The sequence below is a fragment of the Dromaius novaehollandiae genome, chromosome 1, assembly GCF_036370855.1.
Source record: "Dromaius novaehollandiae isolate bDroNov1 chromosome 1, bDroNov1.hap1, whole genome shotgun sequence".
Classification (NCBI taxonomy): domain Eukaryota; kingdom Metazoa; phylum Chordata; class Aves; order Casuariiformes; family Dromaiidae; genus Dromaius; species Dromaius novaehollandiae.
In genome coordinates, this window is record NC_088098.1 from 77,663,228 (window position 1) to 77,686,885 (window position 23,658).

At 34.8% G+C, this 23,658-nt stretch overlaps 1 protein-coding gene across 8 annotated transcripts in view; it reads left to right on the top strand.

The window, feature by feature from the left end:
* The window catches only part of CCDC91 (coiled-coil domain containing 91), a 174,738-nt gene that overhangs the window by 124,842 nt on the left and 26,238 nt on the right, over positions 1-23,658 (top strand). The gene's annotated exons all lie outside the window — the stretch shown is intronic.

Below are 23,658 nucleotides of genomic sequence, written 5' to 3' on the forward strand. Positions count from 1 at the left end.
TGTCCGCAAATCTCCACAGTGTCTATAATTGCTACCTCCCACAACAGAATGCTCAAAATCAGTGGAGTCTGTATATACTCATCCCAAAATATGACATACTGCATCCATCCACAGAATGTTCTTACACAGGCTCTTCAGGTGAACCTGAAGCTTCACTGAGCTCCAAACAGAGCTTGCACAGTCAGTACACAGAAACGCTTGGTTACAAGTGGGAGGGCATTTTTCATAAAACACATTTCAGTTCTAATTCCAAGAACTCCAATCAGTATACTAGGTACTGATAATCATAAATTCTATAGAGATACTGGTTTTATGGTCTATTGCAAGTTTGTACTTCTTTGTCCCTTCCTGCAACTACCTATTTCCTTTGCATTGTTTAATTAACATAATGATTCTATTTTTTTGCTAAATCTAATAAAGTAACTGTATGCATAAAAATGTCTGCCCTTGTCAACTATGACATTTTCTCTAATACATGATTTTTCTTCTCTCTACAAACTTTGTTTCCCCTCCCACCCCCCACCCATGTTAAGCTATTTGCATTGAGTCTTTAAAAATTCTGGCCTTTGCTTTCATACTGAATATATGTGAAGGGTTTCTCCACTGTTAGATGAAGCAACACTGTGGTGGTTTCTTGAGGGTTTTTTTGGTTTTTTGGTTTTTTTTTTTGTTTTTTTCTTTTCTTTTGATCTGGTTTGCAAAAATGGCAGCTGGCATCCTGATGTACGTTTGCATGTCTGTATGTAGGTACACGTGCGTGTGTGTATGTATATATATGATATTTATATATATTGTGTGTACATATATAATATAATTGGAAGAATAAGGGAACTGTATTATTGCTGTGTAAAATAATGTTTGAAGAACAAATTTGCTTTACTGGTTCGCTTGCACTGTCTCCATTCAGTGATCCAACGTGAAGAAAACTAGCTGCACACTGTAGCAGATGCAACAATCAGTGAAACTGTATAGTAGAAAATAGGTATTGTTGTAAGTTAGTCAAGTGAATTTTCAGAATTTATTGGTCTGAGAGAAGCCAGATCAGCAGATTTACAGGAGAAAGAGTTAATTTCTGAACAAGAAATAAACTTGAGAATAAAATAAAATAGCAGAAGAGTGATATCTGAATGAAATAAAATCAGTGTTGGAGGATGTTAAGCTCCCATGCTTCTTAATCCTAGAGTAATGAAAGTGTTCCTAAAGACCAGGTTCTGACCTGATCTCTGTACTCACAATGTGGATCACAGATTTTTCCGTATGTGCCAAGTTTAGTGCCCGCTGTTCCATAAAGATAATTCATGAAAGTTACATTTTACCTTAAGATCACCAGCTGAGATGATTTTGTATTACTTTGCAGATAGGCATGAGAAAAGGAACTTTAAAAATTATTTTAAAATCTTTTTTATTAAGTCTTAAAAGATTAAAATTGGTGAATTTCAGACTGTGCAGTCTTTTTGGAACTTTTGGCCTTAATTTATAATTTGTCTTACCTGGATTTGCCATCTCTTTGTCATGATTCAGAAATTAAAGATAAGAGATGCTTGTCAGAATATAGTTTATTCTGTACTCTGTGATTTTCATTTTCAGTTAGGTGTGCTGAAGTTGCATGAATGCTGTAATGGGACCTTAGTGTATTTTTGTATATGGAATTATTTGGAGATTCTTTTTTTTAGTCAGCACGTAAGAGTTTTATGATCTTTTTTGCATGTGGAGCTTGATCCAGTGCCCATTTAAGTAAATGACAAAGTTCCCATTTGATTTGAGTATGAATATCATTGCCTCAAAAATGTCGTCTTTATCCAGAAACATAGAATTTTAATTTTAATTTTCCCAGTTATTTTACAGGAATTCTTACTTTTTCAGTTTATCCATCTTGGGGTTTTGACTGTGGGTCATTAGACATTTTAAATAATTGAATGACTTAGGAGGAGGTTCTTTTTGTAGTTACTTGTTCATGTGAGGTTTTGTACAAGTCATTTATGTCCTCTTTTCCCTTTTTCTATCCTATGTGCTTTAGTTTTTTTCCATTCCTGTGGTTCAGTTTTTAATGTCTGCAATACTGTGCATTGTGTGCTTTAAAATAATTATTTTCAGTAGTGTTCAATACATGATTGAACTGGGTTCTGAAAGGGTGAATTGAACAGTATTTGGAATAGAAATAGTGTTTCCGTGATCTGAAATAATATCTTGATGCAGAAATGTTTATTTCCTGTATTTTTCAGATTTCTTTATTAGCATCTTTTCTACCAGATTTTCATATATAATTTGTATTAAACCACTTTTCTTTATTGCAAAATTAAGCCACGGTGGGAAGGAGTGTGTAACATATTTGGTCTAGATCCAGAACAGTAGAAAACTATTGAAAAAAACTATATTTAGCATAGTGTTATCTGGTCCAATATGTGAATTTTGTAGTAAAGTTTTGTTTGGGGGAATTTTGGCTAATTGGAATGGGTATAAAGATCTGCTGGATCTGCTGTGTTAGAAACTAAAGGCTGAAATCAGTAGACGTAGCATGGAAGAGACTTGAAACATCAGTCACATGCGCTGTTGCACCTCAGTTCTGCTTAGGTGAGAACGCATGTCTTACTATGCCACTTTTTATATTGAAAGTAAATTAAAAATAGTTCTCTACTTGTGTCCTCTGAAATGGTCTTCTATTTTTGGTAGCGCTGTCCATATGTCATTAGTTTGTCTGATCTTTTTTTTAATGTTTAAAAGGAAACTTTCAATGACTTTGAGTCACACCTTTGGTTATTAACGTGGTTTTAAACTTTGTGATTGATATTTAGCTGTTCCTGATTACAACTTAAAATGCAAATGATTCATCCTTTTTAAAATCCCAATATTTTTCTGGAGCCATAAGTAATTAGTTTTACAAATTCTGAACCATGCACTAAGGCAACAATGCTAAATATTTAATGTAGCTGAAGCCAAACTTAGTAATATTAACAGATCCTGTTCTTCAATATATCCTCAACAATTTTATTCTCCAACTTAGTGGATAAACTGTTTTTCAGAGAATATTCAAGTAGTAAATTCATGAAATTATGTTTTAGGAATAAATTAAGAAGAATGAATTAAGTCCAGGAATGATTTTTAACCTTCACCTTGCCTTCAGCACACAAACCATGTATAAAGTAACTTAACTAGTATTAACTACAGATCTGCAAATGTATTTGTTTTGGATATTTTGTTCTATTTCCTCTTTTTACAGTTTGCAAAAGCAACTTGATTTAGTTGTATGTAATATTCCACATGTTTAAATACACATTCATTTTTTTTTCATACCTGTTTGATCATTTGAATCACCATGGCTATTGCATGAAAAGAATAAACACAAGCATGAGGGGCTCAGTGCAAGAAATCAGTCAAACTAGAGTATGATGCTTTTTTTAAACAGGATGAAAGTTGATTGCTGCCATTTCTTTTTTTGAGCATGGAGATACTAATTGTGCTCTCAGTTTCCTTATAACTGCTTTATCAACACTTTATTTTTCTTGCTTGTTTTTGGCCTTTGCATTTAAAGATACATTATCAAAACCAGCACTGTGCTCACATAACTGTCCTGCGACATCTGGGTACTCTCAGTACTTTTAGAACTTTTTCTCATCTTAAATGAGGGATACATTATTTTAATTTTTGAAGAAGGGGTTTCTTTCAAATGGGTGTTAGGCGCTCATGATGATTCAAGTTACTGTTTTCCATTAGTTTCAATCTTATTCAATATCTAATATAAGAAATATTCATCATCATATGTTTTCATATTTTCTCCATGTTTCATAAAGAACCGGTACAAGAGCATGACTTGAGTTTACCCCCCGTTGTGTTTGACCTGATCCTTTGTGCAGCTGAAACACTTAGAAGTCATCCATTTTTGTAATTGCTTTGTAGACATGGTTGAATGTTCTTTCACCTTGTTGATGGCTTCCATTTAGATACAAAATATTGTATTGTAGAAGCATTTTTTGCTGAAACCAGGGAAAAATGCAAATGTTCAGAAGTGTTTCTCTCCTTAGCTGGGTGTTGTAGAACATCTGTTCCAAGAGGTCTATGATCTTGTTTTAGTGGAAGCCTCAAAACTGCTAGCTTCTAACTTATTCAATACAAAAGGGCCTTCTGAGCAAGCAACTATTTCTGACAAAGGTTTGCATTTGAACACTGCAGCATACTACTAACTCATGAAAGCCTGCAAGTAATGATTCTTAGGAAAAAATGACATTAACGATTATAAAGTGGTCTAGTATGTGCAGTTAGAACATGACAAGCTCAAAACAAGCAGGAGGATATTATTACTTCACATACTTTGGAACTCCTAGCTGCCAGATGTCGTAGATGCTAAAAAGTTAAATGTGTGGGGCTTGGGGGGTTGGTTTGTTTGTTTGTTTTTATGTTTTGTTTGCTTGTTTTTAAAGTGACTGAACAAATTTATGGAAGGAAATTCCATGAAGCACTATTAAAGAAAACGTTTTTTGCTCTGGTTCAGGTAGTAAGATAGGTGAGTTTTGGGGGGAATTATTTCAGTGCTACTCCTGTTATACTCTTTTCTTTACTAGGTACTTGCTATTTGTCCCTGTTAAAGATAGATGCTGGGCTAGATGGAATTTGGTCTGACGTATACTGACACGTAGAGTACAGCTTCTCGTTATGTTCCTTTTATGTAAACAAACTCTACTGATAATGAAAAGGAATTCACAGACCTGCAGCTATTTTTAGAAAAACAAAGTCATGTCTGGAAGAAAAGCCAAATGCACTGGTCATGTGCTGTGTCATGTGCAAGTGCTGAAGGAGGTACTTGTTTTCCATTTCTTCAAGGGGGACAGTAAGGTTGGTAGCTGCTGCTACTGCTGCCACATTTGTAGGACCTATTTGTGGCTCATGTACCATTTGTTGTCTCAGCACTAAATATGGACATTTCTGATTTAGATTGTTATTTCTGCATATGTACAATCAATTCTTCTGCATTTACTACAACAACAGCAACAAAGAAGGATTTGTGGAAAGTGGTAGGATGGTAAAAACATAAATTATGACTCATGGTATAATTTCAAATATTTCTGCTTTAATTGTCTCGGGACACATGGCAGAAGCTAGCTCTTAAATCCGTTATGCTTTTATGTCATGAAGTAATACATATACGGATTTCATTCCTGTAGTACATAGATAAAAGATGCATTTTTAAAGAAATTTGAAATTATAACCTGGTATTTAAAAGTAAAAACTTCTTGTAATATGCATACCTTCAGCACATCACATTACCCATGAGAATCAAATGTTACTTTAAAGCATTTCCGTAAACATTTTTAGGACTGAAAACAAATAACATGATGGCAAAAGCTTATCAGTTTGACAGCCTGTTTTAAATACTGTATTTTTCCTGAAATACTATTTTTCATGAATTATAGTAAATCTTGTCTGGCAGTGCTAGGAAGACTTAATTTCAAACAAAAGATCTGTCCATGTTTATGAACCTGTGTTCAGGAATATTACTGCAAGTATTCCTATGAATTCAATAACAAATTTTACTCTGTATATATTTTCAATAGAGGATGCAAAGCCACAGCAAGATGTTTTGATTCCTTAGAGAACAACCATGCTGAGTATTATTCCAAGCTGCCAGCCTCACCACACATCTGCATCTCTTCTCCTTCAGTCTTTGGCTGCAGGAGCAGGTAGATCTTTGGTATACTTTGTCCCTATTTAATTCCCTATTCAAGCTATGTAGCTGTCATGTGTTATTTTCCTAATGGAAAATAAGGAGAAATATTTTTAAGGGGGGGGGGGGTGAAATCTCCAGAAGCCATTTTCAAAAATACTTTCATTATAGTTTAGTGCCACAACTGACAAAATATTTGTGGCTTTCTGAATTGCATAAGTTGCTTGCACAAAAAGCAGCCATACTCAAGAGAACACATGCAGTGCTGCATAGAGCTTTTTGAAGAAAGAAAGAAAAAAAATTCTTTTAAGACCACAGGAAATAGACTCAATAGCCTTGGAATATTTGTGCTCCCAAATGAAGTCTTCCCCCTGGAGAGCTCTGTTCCATGCAGTTAGTCACTCCAGGCTATTCTCCTAGTCTTCTAACTCAGGACATCACACCATTTAAATGTTTTAATGTGAAGTAGCCGTGTAATACTGATGTAAGCAAGTATGCATTTGTTTGTCCGAGGAGACATGTATGCAGACTAGAATACCATCAGAGAATACATGTTAATGTTTTAGTTCCTTCTGATCTCTATCACTGTCTGGTGTATGGGAAGGTTCAAGAAAGTCAACATCATAGCTGCTTGCTACCTCTTGTGTGCATGCCTCTCTGCCTGTGGCTACTACACAGAAAGTAAGGTCTCACAACTTCTAAAATACTATTTTCTCCTCAGTGAATATGTAGACCTGCGAAAGGAAGAACTTAACTCATATACTGCACAGCAGTCACTGTTCTTCTGACTCACGTTGATCTGGGGAAAGTAAGACAGCTGACCTTCCTGTTCCTGTTCTTTCACACCTGCTCGAAAAGAAAAAAGTAAACAAACTGAGGGAAATAGTGTAGTGTTTTCTTTGTTTTTATGAATGTCCTTCATTTCTAGTCACTTTAGAGGTTACATATAGCTAGGTAGGAAATTTACAGACAAAAATGTGATTTTTTATTTATTTATTTTTTCTCCATGCTGATGGTGTCCTTTTAAACTGTCCAGAAACTGACCCAGGCTAAACTCCATAAAAGTAAAAAACAAAATATTATTTGGAAATGTCTTATAAAAATTCTAATAATCAAAGCAGTTAATTGGTCACTAATGTATTTCAAACCAAGATCTGTTTGCAATTATTTGTTGTTTACAAAGATCAGGAAACTTTTTGCTCTGCTTCATATTTTTTAAAACACGTGCAGTGTTCAGGCTTCTATGTAATCTGTAGATGTCTTTTGCCTTTTGTTCAAAACCACACACCATCAACTCTTAAGATCATACAAATGTTAGGAAGTTTTATGGAATGGAGATATATAAAGTTATTCTGTTGTCCAATTCCAGTATTTTTATTGTCAATGGTAGGGATTGAAAGTTGTTTATAAACCTCATAGTTCAGTAATTTACTTACTGTTTACTGTTACTGAGTGCATCATAAAATATTCAATATGTTATGCATATGTATAGCAGGCAAAAACACAAATATTGTCTATTGTTTATATACTTTTTAAATTTTTATGACTATTAGCTATGCAGAGAGAAAGAAAATAATTCTTGTACTTGGCATACGTGGAAGTAAGCAAGCCACCACAGAGAGTTTTCTACAAATTAAATCTGTTCATGCTGAATATGTTGTTTAAAGAAATTTTCTAAATGACAAAAATTTACTTCATGAAGGAAATACCTAGAGTAAGCTTTTTTTTTTTTAGTCATAGTTCCTGAACTACTACCCTTATAGCCAGCCATCAAATTTAAGTTTTTCCTATTTATATTGACATTCATCATCTTTCAGGAAAATTTACTGCTTTTTTTCTGACAACTAAGTGAGTTATATTAAGCAGTTGAATTTTGTCCTGATACATGTACACAGCTCTCATTGACTCCAAAGGACATATTTTGGCCTACAGGGGAAAGAAATTAGCTTTTGTGTCAAGACTTGAGTAATCATTTGAATGAAAGACTTGTATTTATTCAGTCTGTATTTCCCTGACAGACAAAACTCTCATCACAAATGCACTCCCATCTGGTTTTAAGTGACAGAAGCTGGGAGCAAAGATAAAACTATTGTTAGTGAAATTCACTGTACCACTGTGTGTTCCCATATGGTTTGTGCAGCTGTGCCTCATAACCTTTAGTAGAGAGCATAACTAAACACTGCATTTCTCTGACTAATATTTACCAAAATGTAAGTGCACATTTCAGAACATCCGAAGGTTTTTTTGTTTGTTTGTTTTGGTTTTGGTATTTAATAGATCATTTTTTCCAGTATTGTAGAAGCTAAAGGCAAGAATCACTGGCAACCTTGTATAAACCAGGTCTGTTTTATTGTAAAGTGAAGAACAAGCTGAAAAGTTTCTGCTCTGGCTTTGTGTAGAGAAAGTATTTCTCTAGTTTGGTAATAATACCATTACTTTTGGAAACTAGACTTACAGTCCCATTTGCTGCTTCACTGTCTTCGTGCTTTCTGTGGAGTTTTGTTCAACCAGAGAGGGTATGTGGGAGATTAACAGGGACTTGGTATGTACTAGGACAGTGAGATTGGAATTAGGTTGTTTACCGTCTAACTAGAAGACTTGGAAACATATTTGGGAAATACAAGCATTTACCTTAATACATGTCTATATAGGATCTTCTGATATTGGGCTGTACCTTAAAGTACAAGTAGTCCATTTGATGGTTTCAGTGGGATTATTCTGGAAAGAAACAAGTACTTAACATTTGCAGAGGGAACTGTGAATTTTATTCTTTTATTCTTTGCACAGATGAATTTTAATCACATTGCTTTTTAAGGTAAGAAAAATAGAGGTCAAGTTATACCCAAGAGAGCAGGAAATATCTATTAGTAAGTCAGTTTAACACCCTTGATTCCCATTCTCCTGTATCAGAGTTACTTTTAATAATGTACTAGATTTGTGAAGTGTATTTTGTATGTTTGCTTTGTTGTGGGGAAACAACTAGACCTTTGTTTTGGCTTTTAGGGTGGTCTTTTATCTGGTGTGCTGTGTCTTTTGGGTTTAGTTATGGTGCCAAATCCCATTATGATTGTTTTGAAGTTCTGTGTATTGCATTTCATAATTAAATAGAGTCTTATAGATTTGATTTATCATAACACACTTCTAGTCACACTTCTGTTTTTTACCTTAAATTTTGTAGTTCAAGTTCAAAGCATTTAAAATCTATCTTGAAAGCACCTTCAACAGTGTAAATTGTGGAAGATCATCTGTGTTACTGTTGTTCTAACCCTTTGTTTTCTATGTAGATTTTTTCCTAATTTGTGAAGTGGGATATTTTCTTTGCAGCATTCACAGAGAATATCTGAATTTATTGTATTCATTCAAATCAGAAATCTGTGGATGGCTGGGTATTCTGCAAATGAATGTCACCTGAATGTTATTTGAGAGGTGTGCTTATAAAAGACAATCAAACAATAATTTTGTTAGGTTGAATACCTGTTGTATGCTGTCACTGCAGAGACTGTTTTTAGTGCTTGCGTATCAGAAAAATTTTAAAAAGCTGAGAGTACTGGAGGAGTCTAGAACTGGGGGGAAGAAACAAAAAAAAAATCTAAACCCAAAGAGAAATTACAAGTTTTCACTGAAGTTTCTTCATGGGTACTGTCAACATCATGCAGCAGTTTTTAAATCTGAGTAAGGTTATTATAGGCAGATGATTCTATTAATAATGTGTTTGGAACTCCAAAACTTATTTTGACTGCTTAACACAGATCATTTCCCTAATAAATAAAATATTCTAGCAGTGAGGAAAGAAAAGTGGAAAAGAAGGAACAGGATTTCTTAAAGCAGTAAAGGAAAAAGGCTAATTAGAAACAAAATCTTAGGAATGTAAGAGGACAATCAGTTCATGTAGAAAAATTATCTGTCTTTATCTGTCTACACTATTTTTCTCTTAGTCATTTAGCATACTTGTTTTATATTTATGACTTTAATTCCTGAACCTTCTCTTTTCTGCCTTTTGGGCCAAACTGGAAGGTGTGAAGTGTTGAAATGTTGTCTTCTAACTAGCTCTGGCTGTTGAATGGTTTTGTACTTTTTTTTTTTTTTTTTTTTTTTTTTTTGGTTTTATAGTGGTGTTCTGACCGGGAAAAGAATACCATTTGAGGTTACAAAGTTAAGTTATTTCACCCTTGTTGATATTGGTTCTTGTAGTCATCGAAGCTTGCTTCCTTCTGCTGGACCTGACTTTGAACAGTAGCATTTAATAATAAATATATTTTTACTCATGATCTGATGCTCAAGACACTACAATAATTTGCAATTATGAAAAGTGGATAAAACTTTAGCAGTCAGTTGAGGCCTTATTCAGGGTCCCAGTTCTTTGAAGAATTTTACAGTCATGAAATATACTGTTACTGAAATTCTTTTCCTTAAAGATGAGATGTGGAGTTTACAGGAAAAGTGATTACATTTTGAGTAAGAAATATGTTTTGGAACATAGTCGTCGTACAACCTAAAGCATTGTAGGTTTGAATTGCCATGTGATATTGGTGAAGTCATGGTACTGGGGGGATTGTTTTCATAAAGTACAGTATGTAAATAAATCTCTGTTCTTTAAAAGCTCCATACACAACCTACTGATTTTTCTTAAGTTACTCCTCACTACTATGCATTATTTTTCACACACTTGTTTTGGGGATTTTTTTTTTTTTTTAATTTTGGTATACTATACACTTAATACAAAGACAAGACACATGTTTTGTTATGCACAGTAGAAATATCAGGACAAAAGAATTAAACATTGTTAATTATCTTTTTTTAATAAAGTAAAATAATAGAAATGGAAAAAGGAAATGAAAGGATTTAAAACCGAAAACAAGTACACATATTGTCTTTCATTTATTGTAAGAAGAATCTTACATAAAAATGACTCACAAAATAAACCCTAGGGAAATTATGTATAAATGCTTATTTGTTCTCCATTTGTAAATTAGATTTTCAGATTGCTTACTTCTCAGTTGTTACTCCCTGGGGGAGAGTGAGTCTTCCTTATCAGCTGATTTGATTAGTATTAGCACAGGCCAGAATTTAAGCAATTTTCTAAGGATTAAGCAGTCTGTTTTCTGAAATGACATTTGTCAGTTTTAAAAAAAAAGTCTCATTTAAGATAGTGATGATAGGAACATTCTCTTATAGGATATCTCAAACTTTTTCTGAAAGAGGTAATTTTGGATGAAATGGGAAAAGATGGCTCTGTCTGCAATGTACATCATTCTTTAATACTCTAGGAGAACATTTTGCCATGAAACATAGTATCTTGCATTTAGAATCATTCAAGGTAAAGACTGCAAGAAAATGGTTGAAGCCAAGGGTACATTTTCACTTAAATAAGATTTATCTATTCTGTCGAGGAGAGACAGCAAATTCCTTCTGGTTGTTGGAATTATCTGAGGAACTGGCTATAATTCACTCTTACAGGTTGGCCAAATGAGAAGATATCTGTATACTTACATAGCTGCTGTGTTGTTTGTCTATTGAAATCATTAGAGAAAATGGTCAGTGAAATTTTTCTTAAATGAAACTAAAAGTTCCCCCTTTGCATATTTTAATGCTACAATTAAAATAATATTTTAGTTCTGTACAATATTGGCAAGAATATAAAATATGTAAAAGGTCATGTAATCTTCATAAGGACCTTGTAGTTTGTAACCCTTTTTACATTAAGAATTAGATAAAAGTAATGAGGACAATCAGCACAGTAGAAGAGAAAAAAGTTATCTGTCTGGTAGTTGAAACTGGCTGTGATTGTATAAAGTTCTTTGAAAGCAAAATTATTGTCAGAAAACCTATTCAAACATCACCCAAATAGAAAATAAAAATGACATATTGGTCCCTGTTATCACACATGAAAACATCTATGTTATGTCCTTGCTGTTCATGTTAAAGGTTTCTAATTTTCTTCTTTAGAAGCTTACATTGTCTCTCTAGAAAGATGTCTATATGTAGTTGGTATTTCTGCCACCAAGCAAATGTCACAACGCTTGGAACCATTCTTATCTTGCCCATACATCAGTCTTCAAGCTTGTTAACATATTTGTAGGACATTGTAATTAAATCAATTTTAATAGCATTTTGGCTTTCTCTCCAACCAAGAATTAACACAGAGTTCAGCTGTTGCTGATCTGTTTTGTGGTTTTTTTGAAATTATTAAATTGGTTTCCTTCTAGACATGTATTATGTAGGTAATGTTACCTCTTTTACCTTTGTTTATGTTGGAATTCCTTGATCTCCTCATTGACTGTACCTTGGCTTCCGTCTCTGCTTCTAGTCATTATGTATCTACTTTTGTGATACATCTATTGGCTGTAGCCATTTTTACAGTTTAGTAACATCTAAACTTGAAATTTGAATCCTAATGTAACTTTAAATCCAAGATAAGCACACTGTAAGAGGTCATATTCTTGGGATGATAATCGTATTTAGATCATACATTCATTTCCTTTTTTTTTAACTTTATTACTGCCCAGCTGTGCCCATCCAATCTTGTTTTTTACTCTTAACTAAATTTGCAAAATTAGTTACCGTCTCTAGTAAACTAGGTACTTACACAGCAATTGGCATGACAATGAGTGGAAGCAAAAGAAGAAAACACTTTACTTGCATTCTAAAAAGGCAATGTGAAATGTATGAATGAAATGAACCACAAGATGGTATGGTAACTTTCTAGTAGCTAGACCGTACATGTATGGTTTCCAGTTTTTAAAATATATACTTGACTTCATTGTTCCAAGAAGAGCGCAGACGTGATTCGTTGTGCTTGCATGTGAAAAATGTCTGCTTCCAAACTATTTCAGCTATAGTTTAGCACAGTATAAAATATTCAACACTCTGCCTTCTCCTCAGTTATTTGCTTCAGAAAAGGCATTACAAGCATGCAGCATCTCCTTACTTAGTGCATCCAGGCATAAGTACAGGTAGTCTACAAATAAAAGTGGAAAGTTTCTAGCCAGCGATGGAGGCTTGGCCATGAGTCAGCACTTACTTAATTGGTAGCACTTTGTCATTCACATATCAGGGTTGATTTTAATGATTACTCTTTAAAATAAAGGCAAGAAAAGCCTGTCTCAGTATATTCACTCAGTATATTAGGTAGAACTGTAGAGTATATTGTAGTCTCTTATTTTTCAAGTGACTTCTGCATGTTTCCCCTCATTGCATTCAACAATTTCACAATTCTAGCAATGGATTTTCTAAGACTATTGATAAAGTCCTGTCCCACTCTTTCTTTTGTCTTTTTTATAAGTGGATAGCTTCATATCCTTCTAGTTTTCTATTTTTCCAGTGGCAGGTAAGCTGTCTTTAATAACTGCTTTGAATCAGTGATCTACAGTGATACGTAGTCAGATTAATTTGCAACACAGATTCCCATCACTTGAAAAGAAAATGTGTTAGAGCAACTGTTACATAAGACACTCCATGCATCCCACTTAGATCCAGACTTTAATTTTTCCCTGTATAGGGGATAGTGTCTGTGGCAGTACAGAAGCTGGAGGGAAGGTGGGCAAGCCTGGCCATTCCCTTTTCTTGCAGGAAATCCCAGTGCCTTACGTGAGACAGGGCTGTATCGTACATTTTGTCTAGTACCCTTACCTGGGGCAGGGCTATGTCATACATTTTGTCTGATACTCTTGATCCATCTACATTGTGAGATTACAGAAGGCTACTGCTACAGTCTGAGAAGAGAAAGAGGAAAAAAGTGAATAGCTGGAGCAGGACGCTGTTACTTTGTAGGTAGTGTATTTAGCAACAGAAGGGAGGAATAAGAGGAAGAACTTAAATGGCTGCTGGTATTAAATGTTTCATTTGTAGAGTTATGATATTAGTATCTCCCACTGTAGTGAATAGGAAGGATCCTTCTTGAGAAACCTGTGTTACAGATTGCTGACTTTAATTTACTGGTCTGTTCATTCTAAGTGATTTGCAAAAGGAAGCACCAAAAACGGAGACTTCATTTCTGAGCTCCTGTAGGTAAAACTCATACTTGTCAGTATCAGTCAGTGGTTATCAGAATTTTGAAGTACACTATTGTCTCATAATTGTGCTCAATTTCAAGAATCAGGAACAATTTTCTTTTGAAGATTTCTTACTTAAAGGCAAGTGCAAGTGAGAGAGACTAAAAAAAGTTTCTTTTAAATTAGTAATTTCAAATACCGGCTATGTTTTAATATGACTTAGAACAAAATAGGGTGTCATTACCATTCTTGTTCCTGAAGGTTTGGCTTGGCATTTGATGCAAGGCCTCAATTGCAGGCTGAAGTGCCAGCAGCTGAAGCTGAAAACAAGACTGTGGTGGACAAACTCAAGATTTAATTTCAGAAAGAGTGTTTATATTTTCCCTGGGGCCACATTAAGAGAGTCCAAACCCTAAATGTTACCACCAACACGTTTTAACAGACCAGTTTCCCGGTTTTTAAAGTGTGGTGTCACCTTGAGTGTTTTTCTTTTAACTTTTCCCCCCTCTTCTGACTTTAAAAGAAAAGCACTAAAGCCGTATCATTTTGTCTGAATTCAGTGCCATATTTGGGGAAAATGCTTTTCACAAAGATCTGTGTAATGCAACAAAGTTGCATTTAAAACCATTTAATCACTTCTACTATGTCTGTATCAACTGTTTTAATTCAGTTTTAAGTTACCAATGCAAAGCTTAATGTTATTACAAAACATACTACCATCTGTTGTGTACATATGTATACCAAGGGGCCAGATACTGATGTTCTTTATCAGCCCAATGTCAGTACATCCACAGCATGCCCAGGATGAACTTGTGACCAATGGGTCAGTGCCAAGAGAGACAGTAGTGATGGGTTCACTGAGAGTTCCTTAGCTCAGTTTCCTGCTCATTCAGCTGGGCCTGTTTTGTGGCTTTAATAGGATTAAAGAAACATTTACGTTGAGGCTTTAGGAGCATTTTCACACTGCTCCATTACCCAATTCAAAGAGCAGTATAAATCCAAAGGATTAAGTGGGGGATTTATGTAAAGTTGTAGTGTAAGATGAGTTGGTACACCTGGCTGTCCATTTTCTTCTGTGAATAAGGCAGGCTGAAGCAGTGTACTGCATATGATACAGAAATGAGCTTAGCATTCTTTTGAACTTTCAAATCTCTATAATTTTGAAATTATCCTTTCTAAATATTAAAATGAAATGATAGTTTCTGATGGAGGAATATAGAATTTCATTCTATGCATCCTATTAGACATTTTTCTTCAGAGGGTCTTATAGCATTTTTCTGACACATTTCAATACAGAAGCATCATGCATTTAAGAGAATTTTTAGTTTCCTGGAAATTATTATTCTGTATTTGAAAATGGAAAGAGAAGAATACAGTTCTCTGCCACTTATATAGGTCCATTAAAATCCCCAAAACCTGATTAAATAACCAAAATTAAAGTTTTCAGACTGCTTGTCTAGTCATTTATGCTGATGAAAGGAATTTAGTTGAAACTGCATATATAGCCTATGTATGTATTTTACAATTACTCTAGAGTAAAATTACAAGTGTCTGAAATTTGTTACTTAAAGCTGTTTCCTATTCTTTTGTGTGCCTCACTGCATAAATCTACAAAGACTGAAATTATGCCTGTACTCTTTACTCAGGCAAAATTCCAGCTGAAACTGAAATCAAGTGGTGTTATTGCTGAAAAAAGATTGTGATATCAAAGCCAAAAGGGGAAAAAAGACAGGATGAATGATGATGGTCAACAGTGAGATGACTGGTTGTTAAATTACAACAGAAGTTTTATATGTATATACATTGTGTTTTCAATCCCGAATGCACTAATGTAATTACTGTAAGAGATACCTAAACTTTGGCTTTGCTCTGCAGTCACATAATCATGCAGCCAACCATCTAGTTATAGACTGTTCACATTAATAAGGAATGTGCAGTGTACACTGTATTAATGTCACCTGCATGTATCCATCAGTGGGTAGTGGAGTTTTTGCCCACCATTGATAAGCATCACCTTAGGTGATAAGCAACACCTGAAGTCCAAGGAAAATGTGTCTTTCAGAAGATTACTTTTTTCCTCCTTTTTCCATTACTGTGCCAGTACTTTCCCTCTATTCTGCATGTATTTGATTCAGAAACAGAAGAGGCTTCCGTATTTTTTCTGTTGCCTGTGAGAAAGTCTGTGAGAGAAGAGGGAGTGATGTGCCCTTATGCTCTTCCTGGCCCCTGTAAGTGAGGCTCTCCTGTAACATACATCAACCAATCTGCTATCTATTCTTCTTGTTTTAGAATTGAACTGTATTTAAATTGTGTTTCTGGAAATCTTAGAGTTGTAACAACATCATTGGTTTTGAGGTTCAGGAGGGAATGTTATCCTTGAGAGAATGAGCTTGTTATCAGTTGGATTATTCTGTGTTCTGTACAACTTTCTGGAAATCTGTTTTGAGATTAAACAGAAGAAAAATTCAAAGTTCTTAATTTGATATGTGGAATTAATCGTTTTGTTACAACTCATGACTGTTGTCCATAGACATTCACAAGAGAACTTTAAGTTGACTAAGAGAAGCTAATGAAAAAACAAAACAAATCAAAAAAAAAGAAAGACCAAAGACCTTAGCATATGAATGAACTCGAATACCCTCATTTTGCTCTCTCAATGAGAAAGTTCAGGATGGTTGAATTTTGGAGGTTAGACAATTAACATTCTACTGGACTGAGTGAGTTCATGCTTTGAGGAGGCGGACTGGGTGAAGATTTTGTCATTCCTATTAGAAAGAAACCTTTGTTCATTTGCTGTCTTTTTCTTTAAAATCCATCTCTATTCTTGCAACCAAAGTTGTGTTACAGTGATTTGTATTCAGCCGACATTTTTTTAACTGAGAGTTTTCAAGTATGTATAATTACATGTGTCGGTAACACAGAAGCAGTTATAAAATTTATTATTTAAGATTTGTAACCACGTTACTTTGTACTCTATACAAAATTTAATCAGTTCAGTATGATCAGCTTGGATTCACTAAACCTGAGTAATTCATGTGCAGTTTCTTTTCTTAGTCATAGGTTAGCTTCTTGGCTTTTTATAAGTCCCTGTTGTACCATTCTGTTGGTACCAAGGAGATCTTAAAGAGTCCTTAAATGTTAACTATGTACTTACTCAGTAGAAGCATTTTGGCATGCACCTGGAAGGCTGTCAAATGCAAGAGGGACGAGGCAGTTATTCCACTCTGATCAATGCTATTGTGAGTTCTCAGTGCAAAGGTCAAGGTCTTTTCTATTCATACACTTCTATGAATCTTTAACTTAGAATTGGGGCTGCAAAGGGCCGCAAAGGGCCCAGGACAGAGTACAGAAGGCCTTTTTATCCATTGCATTTCTGTGACGTGCGAGAACACTGTTGTGGTCCCCTGACTGTGTTGCGAAGACTCAGAATCCACACACATCTTAAGGGAGGAAAAAAAAAAGAAGAAAAAAAGAAGAAAAGGGGGTAGTCTACAGAATTTCTATATTCGTGGACCAGGGTAGGACAAGTTTGCGTACGCCAAAACAGTAAGTTTGGGACCACAAAGGACCATTACTTAACAGATTCTGTCAGCCCTACTGTTTTGAAAGGGAATTACTTTTTTCCTTTTGTTCACTGCACAAATAAATAAAATGAGTAGATAACTTTGTGCGTAAGGAAGGCAGATTTTGATTCTAAGTGTATTTTGCTACAGCTAAGGAACCATCTTGGTTTGATTTTTTTTTTTTTTTTTAAACTGATTCTCATTCACGTTTAAGTCCACTTTTAGGGAGATTCTTTAATCTCAGTAGTTTTAACTGTTTATTTTTCTTGTCAGGTTTTTAGCAGTGGAATTCTTGGAAATATTTCAGAACTGGTCCTATGCAGAAATTTTGAAATTATTTTTATCCCATATCTTGTAGCTTGTTTGCTCTGTTTCATGTATTTATGTATATGTGTATGTACATGAATACATATTGTACATGAAACACTTTTTTTACTCTTCTGCTGAACTTTTGTTTGAAAAAGCAAATTGGAAAGTGTGCCTTATCAAATATATTATGATTACTCTTTCTTGTGATTGATTCCTGCAGCAAAGCCAGTGAGGTCAGAATGTGAGACCTAATCAAGTTCTCTCTTAAGATAGAGAAATGTAAAGAAGTAAATTTTCCTACCTGTGCATTAGTAAGATAAAATAGATGAAGCAACACTATGTGGTTTCTTATTTACTTTTTATACTACAGTCAGCTTGCATAATAAAAATTTAAGTAGTCTCTTTCCAAATATTAGAAATTTAGCATGATGCTTTAATGAGTTACCTATATATATAGGTGTGTGTGTATGTGTATATATATTAAATTATTGTTGTTGTTGTTATCACCATCTGTGTTGACTACTGACTTATATTATTTGGGAAAGACAGTTTCAGGCCATGGAAATTTTTTTTTTAAACCCTTTGGCTTGGGTGAGGGGAAGGGTTTTTTGTCTATTTTTATATGCAAAATACGGAATTACGAGGATAAGAAACTAAAACTCTATTTTAAGTTGTATGTCCCTGATGCTATTTCAGTCCAAAGCTTTGGTCTGTAAATTTGCACCTGGGGAAGAAGCAGAATGGCTACCTTAGTAACCAAGGGAAAGCTGCTTTGGGATTATACTTTATTTGCATTCTTGAGAAGTCTCTGGTGGCTAGCTGTTGGAGAAAAAAGTTGGAGTTGCGTGGAGCACAAAGTCTGCAGATTATTATTTTTTGCTGATGAATCTTTGCTCCCCCTTTAGAGTCTTCTCCTGGTGGTGTTGTAAGTGATGACCTGCTGAGAGCAATGGGTAGTTAATCTGTTTGTTTTGAAACAAGGAGGTCTTGTCTTTGACATTGTTGCAGCTGCAGCTTTATGAAGTGCTTCTGCAGCAGCTGTCATGAACTTTGCTGCACTAATTTGGCTTCAAATTCCGAATTGAGTTTTCCACAAAAATATGTCTGACAGTTTAGAAGCAAAAAAAAAAAGAGAAAGAGATCAAAATCTGCAGTCCTGTCAATACTGAGGGAGAAGTCTAGTAGTAAATGTCGTCTCAAAAATGTCTAGTAGGATAGTAAAAAATTAATTTGCTGTTCTCCAAACTACAAGGCTTAATGATTTATTTTAACACATATATAATTACCACTGTCTAAAAGCTGGACTGACCACAGATTCACTTTTGGATGATTTTCCTTATTGAGTTTCTTCATGTGAATCCATTAACTTTAATCCATAATGGTGACAATAAATTAAGATGTATGTATTCTGTACAGTATCATGTTTGCCTGTGCCTTCAAATATATACTGTTTCATCCTGTCACATCTTATAATCTAAGTTTCATCAAGATGAAAATTTACATCTGGAAGACTAAGAGGTAGGATTTTTTTTCCCCCATACCTCGGTACATATTGAGCTCACATGTGTTGTTAGAGAACATTTTGCTGTAGAGGTAGCTGGGGTTTATTGTCATATGGCTTATGATCATCTGAAATTTCCTATGAAATTGTGATACTAACTCGAGTCTCATTGATATCTAAATACAGTATCTAAAATCTAACTCCTATATTATCTGTAGTTTCAGCTTTATATGTAACACTGGCTTTCACATCTCTAAAACAGTGATTCTCTTTTGCTGTATGTTATTAACCACCTGCTGTATTTCTCCTTAGAGGCAGAGAAATTGTTGTCCTGGTGAGTGTCTTACCTATATCCAATATGATTCTTCATTAACGTTTAGAAAGCACTCATGGCAACGGCATAGCAGTATTATGCAACTGTGGAAAGCTTTAGCTCATGGTTGTCCAGTGGTGAACTACGTTAGGTACTTTTTCACTTTGTATTCACTGTAAACACTTACGATGCAGTGATTATGCCTGTTTTACACATGTATTGCCTTATAGCATAAAATCCTCACAGTAATAGAATATACTGTTACTATTAATGTCTTCATTTGCTGCTTCCTTTTGAGCTAGGCTTGATGATTCCAGTTTTGTGGCTATGACCTTAATGTTGCAAGGCAATTCCATAAGCACAGCTCACCATGAGCACATCAGATAACCTTTTTTCATTGATAACAATTACAGTTTATACATATGGGGAAATCGCTGTTGTTTTTAACTGAACATGCTTATCCTGGATTAATTTGGAATGTGTTTCCATACTGACAAAAGAAGCAGATATTTGGTACCAGATCCACAACTGAGTCCTGCACTTGGGGCTTTGCAGGAAGGATAGTCCGATAGTCATCAGGCACTTTCCTGGACAGACACAATTTGAGGTCATGATGCTCCACAGAAGCCCTGTGTAATCTCTACCAAGTCATTTGTAGCCATATTGAAACAGCATGTGATGGTGCCCAAGGCTGATTTGGATACTTAAAATGGCTCAAGATAGAAAACTATTAAAGTCTTCTACATTCTCTATAAGGACCCAGAGTCAGGCAAGCCTGAATAGAAAGCAGTCTGAAGGATTTGCAACTCTCTTATTGAGATGTTTTGTATACCAGAAGAGGTGATCTGATGAATGTGACCCTCAGTTACTCTGTGATTGGTCTTCTGCTTTGTACCTGCAGTGCAGGGACAGTAATCTAGTGTAGAAGAGATCTATACAGCCACTTGCCAAAACCAAATGTGAGTTAATTTACCATTTTTCTTTCAGAGATTTTGCTGACTATGCTGGCTTACATTCTGGGTAGAGTCAGATCTAACTCAGGAATATACACAGCATATATATTCTCATGTCTCCATCTGTAAAATGGTCATAATAGTACTCAGAAATATCATATAGATTAAGATACTTAGTACCAGCAAGGACAACATAAAGGTATTTAGAATAAACAGGGGATGATAAGCATCTTTATTTGTGGTTTGTGCCAGCACAAATTTATTGCATTTAATATGACAAATAGTATTTTTTCCAGAAGATTTTTCCTTTCTCAAAACTAGAAGAAAATAATGCGCACAAAGGAAAATTTGAATTGTTCTTAGTTGGTATAACATGTGAGAAGTCATGTTTATCAAAACCAACCAAGTCTAAGCCAGTATTACTCAAACTATAGTCTGTAAGACAGCAGGAGGTATTCTGCAAAATAATTTCTGTTCTACGGTTTGATTTTCTTTAATTCAAATGCATACATTTTTCATGTAATACGCAAGTACCAAATTTAAATTTGGTTATTGTTGTAGTGAAACTGATCTTTGTTTACCTAATTTGTATGTAGTCTGTTTAATACTCTACAATTATTAAACGAGAAGGATACGTGATGAGTTAGGGAATTTTTCTTTAGGACAGCTAGATGGTTCTTTGATGAAAACAAAGGTTGAGAAATTGAGCTTTTTCTTTTCTATGTGTGAAAAATAAGCAGAAAGTACTGACACTGAAGATAGCTGCGTGTTTTAGTAGAGGGAACAAGAGAAGGCAGAGCTCACTCTGTTTCAATGTCTATAAATTGAAGTGAATTTTAACAACAACTCCCAGTAGCTTTTATGTCACCATTATAAAATCCTATGTTCTTGGAAAGACTGTGTAAGCAGTCAAAGGCTGATGCGTAGTTGATAGGTGTGCAATAGAATGTCACTCCTCAACAGTGGGGAGGAAGGGAAAGATCAGTTTGTTATTGCTGTGCTTGCACCAGCAAAGCACTTCGGGCAAAATCCTGACATGCATTAAGTTAGTGACAAAATTCCAATGGGCCCTGGATTGCACTGAGAGATCATCGTCACATGCTGATACTGAAAAGTCAGAAGGTAGAATCACAAAATTTGTCATTTTGCAATTCAGATCAAGTTCATTAGATTTGATATCCAGGACCAGGACTAGGCCTGTTTATCTAACTATGAGCCTGGATTGTGTTTTATGCACTTTGCTTGTTATGTAGTATATTGCTAAATACTGAGATGACAGATGTGCTCAAAACTAGCTTCTTCTCAGGGCAGAAAATAAGTCCACATGATAAACTCCTGTGTCCATTTATGTCATTCAGAGTTTTGTCATTGATTTAATTCAAGATTAACTCAGGATTGTTCCGAATAACTCAGGATTTCATTCGAATGATCTGCCATGGATAGTAGTAAGCCATTATTTAGCACTCTTATTTTCACTATGAGTTTATTGCATAGCGTAAACGTAACAGTTGCTGTTCAGATCTCCCTTACCTTATAACAACAACTATTTCTCTGTGTTATATTTCTGCTTCAGCAATAGTTTGAAAATATAAATGACTTCTTTGAATCCCAAGGGCTACCTTTATTAATATGACTGAAATAGTAGAGGAAGGTTCTGCCTACAGAACAGTAAACACTGTGAGACTTTTATTGCCTATTTTTGCTATTTTCCTACAGATATGTGCTGAATATTTAAAGATGATCCTTTGAAACGTTGAATGCTGCTGTTGATTGTTGCTAAGTCCTGTAATTCAAGTTTCATAGACATAAAGATGTGAACCAGAATTGCCTTGTGTATATGCAAAAACATGCTATCGATATCTCTACATAATAATTCCATCTTGCTAACACTTGAATTCTCTTTAAGTCAGTTGGTCCTACGCCTGTTTTGTAGCAAAGCTGTCATTGACTTCTGTGGTAGAGCATCAAGGTCTGCTTTTTAAAAAGGAAGTTTCCCACCGTATACTAGCGGATAAGACTCCAGTATTTACTGGAAAAGAATATATAACAAATAGATATACTGCTTGTAGCTAATAACAATAAAAAACTGATGTGATATCAGTCATTTTCTCTTGATTTATGTTACTGTAATTTGTAAAACAAAATCTTTTACATAGAGCTTAGAGACTATATAGGCTCAGTATAAAAGCAGCCTGACTTCATTCTTATATCTGATCAGCATTTTCATGCATTAGATGTTAAGCTGTAAGCAAAGCACTTATTTTCTACAAGTAAAACAAGTTTTTGAGAAAGCTTTTTGGTTTTTTGGAAACCTTAAAAAAAAACAATGAGATTTATGTTCATGTTATATCCATGAGTGACTTCAATAGTGTGAACATTCCTACTGTTCTCAAAGTTCTACCTGTGTCCAAAAGTTGGTAGGTTCAGGGCCTTAATTTGTAAGATTATGCAAGTGCATTTCATTGTATAAGATGTTCAGATAGTTGTATATTGCATGTAGTTCAATACATTTGTCTTAACTATGTTGAATCTGCTGGAAAAAAATGTTAGCTCTATATATTTAGTGTGTGTCAATAGTCTACAAATAATAGAGGAGTACCATACTCCTGATCTAGTACGTGGGTAGGTCATTGCCCAGGTTGCTCATCTGTTTCTACAGATTAATATTTCCATTATTATTTTTGTTTGGTTTTGGATAATACCCATTTTCCATCTTTTATGGTATTCTAGGCAGGTGCTGCAACAATTTTTAGTTCCTTTTTGCACTCAATTTAGCTTCCTTAATTGAAAGCAAATTTCCTTCTCATATTTATATGAAGAAGGAAAGTTGGTGTTTTCTTACATTCCCCTGTCCAGTTGGGAGACAGTAGAGATTCTGAGAGAGTTGACAGGGTGTTTTCCCATCACCTTCAGCCGACTAGGCAAATCTGTTTTAAAGATGTGTCCAACATGTGGTATTATTTAATAGTTTCACTGATCAAGTTCAGAGCATAAAATCCTTAAGGTTTTAGAGGTTGCAGCACTATTTATTTAAGGAGAAAGAAACATTTTCACATGGCGATATAATTTATTAAACATCACTGTTTCCTAGAGGTTCAGTCTTGAACACTGATGTCTTTCTAATGTGTAGCAGATACTGTATAAATTACAGCCATGAAGAACCTTGTTTTTATATACTTAGTAAGTGTTATCAATAGTAGAAATTCACAGGTGGACAGACAAAAATGTCCTGTTCTGGGATTAACTCTAAAATAAACTCTGTTACACATATGTAGCATATGGATCTGTTTTCCTTTTCATCCATTATAGAAATGAGAGGAAGTAGTTCATTGTTTTCTCATCCAGCTCACAGATTTTCAGGTTCTTCAAGGT